Source organism: Echinococcus granulosus, assembly GCF_000524195.1.
Source record: "Echinococcus granulosus chromosome Unknown EG_S00351, whole genome shotgun sequence".
NCBI lineage: Eukaryota > Metazoa > Platyhelminthes > Cestoda > Cyclophyllidea > Taeniidae > Echinococcus > Echinococcus granulosus.
The window spans coordinates 3,262-5,742 of record NW_020170731.1 but is presented as its reverse complement, the minus strand read 5'-3'; positions in this window follow the sequence as shown (position 1 = coordinate 5,742).

Sequence of the window (2,481 nt, the reverse complement as noted above, 5' to 3'; positions counted from 1 at the left end):
CACACACCTAGGCACACAGAAGAAAAGAGTAACAGTCCGCTTTGTGCACAATTCGCAAGTGTTGGGCCAAATGTTCGAGCTGTAAGAGACGTAAATTCTGCCTTTTTATTGTTGCACGTGCCATGATAATAGGCGTTCTAGGGATGTTTAACTTTATTAGAGGTGCTGCCTTTTCGGTCTGTCGAATGATTAGGTGAGGTCCGTGATCAAAGTTGATCCAACTGGCGATATCGAGATTAAAATCATGTTCTTCAAATGCATTCTTACAATTTCTCTTGCCTCTCTCCAGCTTGTAAATTACCTTCTTTGCTTTACTCACACGTAGGTCCCAAGACAAGGAGACATTTTGCTTGATGCAAATGACAAATGAAAAAAAATGAAAAAATAGGTCTAAACAAATTTGGGCATCAATTTTGATACGACGGCGAGTACGCTCCAATGGATAGAATATATCAAAGAGCATTTTTCTTCATTACCGAACACTCATCACTGAGTCAACACACCAACTACTCCTGTGGCAAATTTGCTTACCTGCTAAGGCCATTTGAAGTCGACTTTTTTCTCCATGGTCTCATATTTGAGTAATGAATGGGAGAATGGGTTTTCGGGGAAACTAAGTGCTTTCGCAATCCTTGCAGCAATTATGGATGATCGTCTGATGTTGGCAGTGAGGTCTCCCCTTAACATACCGGAGCGACCACTTTGTCAATAAATTGCCACCTCAGCCTCTCATATTTGGCCCACCACTTGCAAATTTTGTCCAAGTTGGACTATTTCACGCTTTGCTTTTGTGAGCTGATGAATGTGCTTTATTGGGTTTGAATACATGTCTATTAATTGATGGCGTGCTTTCATCGTTTAACGCACCATGCTGGTCTGGAGGGGCGCAAGTTGAAAGCGCCTTGAACTCTTCGTGGAAAAGTAAGGTAGGAGCAACCGAATCAGAGCCACTTCTGTTTTGCGATCGAATTTGCCCATAGGTAGGCATATTAGTTTCATGTTTTGGGCAACGGGACTGCACCACTTCGTTTGGTTGACCATGTCTTACGGCCACGATGACCAACAGCATGAGCTAGCATTCAGAACAAAGCTTCGTAAATGCTGCTTTTCTCAAATGATGCTCTATTGTTTGATGCATAAGACCGTCACTCCCAAGATTGTGGAGACTGGTCAATACCACTGAATCGAGACGTCCCCTCCTAAGCTGACGAAACTGTCAATGTTCTTGTGTTCTTGTTCGTGTGTTGCTATAATTCGTTTGGGATGGAGATCAAGAGGAGATGAAAAGGAAGCGAGTGGATGCGTTCTCGAATTTGCGCACCAGCAGCTAGAGCGATTGGTGAAACCGAGACTGCTGAACAGACTCCTGCCGGAGTGAATAAATCCTTTAGGGAGAGTCAAACTCAGAACCGAAACACATTTCAGTAGAGTGCATCCGAGCTGAGATCAGACCTCCACTGTTTGTTGATTGAGTTGTTTAGTGTCCAAGTCAAATTCATCTTAAGACTGGAGGCATCCTACTCCACTATCCAGGATGTGGGTGGGGCCATCTAACATTAACACAAAATTTGCCACTAACAGTAAATAAATGCAACTAAAATGTAGCATACCTACCTTTCCATGTAATATTATTTTGCATATTCACTGATAATTATGCTAAACCTGTTCGGTTGAAGATGGATCTCTAGAGGGGCATAAGTGATCTCTAAACGAGATTTAGAGTAAATGAAAGATGCGATGTTGTGTAAGTATACCCTGGAGATCCTAAACGGATGGGATGGTTAATGAATGAATGCCTATAAGTGAGTATATGGAGAATAGGGGACGGAGGGACAAACAAGTTTACCGCTTCGAATAACAAACTGTTAGGAAAGGTGAATGCATGAAATTACAAGCAGTGCTATACGTATGGTGGTCTTGGTGGACTTGCAACTTGACAGTAGAAACGGAAAATGTCTGCAGCATGTCGAACACTTCAGTTCTTTTCCAGGCCCTCTCAGGCGAACACAGCACAAGAAAACGAGGATACATTACTAGGAGCTCTCATCCTCATAACATTGGTAAAGAAGAATTTATTGAAGAGATAGTCCGATAGCCGAAAGATATTTTAAAATAAGTATTCAATAGCCCCCAAACCCATTTTGAGATGAGAAAAGTTCTCTGTGTGGGAAAACCAATCTGTCGCGAGGACTGATGATTTGAAGGACTATGAACCACCGCAGCCGTCTGTGCAAGGCGATCACTACTCGTGTATCTGCAGATTTTAGCTTTTAAGCTTTCCTGCAGAAGGAAATCCTTCCATCACCACATTCCATAATGATTGGTGCTTCAACAGCAATAGCAAAACGAGGTAGAGTGTTGATCGCTTGCTTTTAACAATATCTAACACCTGCAATTACATTACTTTGTCTGTCTATAAGACCATGAAAGGACGATCATCTTTACACAATCGATGACGCAAAGAGGACTTTTCCAAGTTAT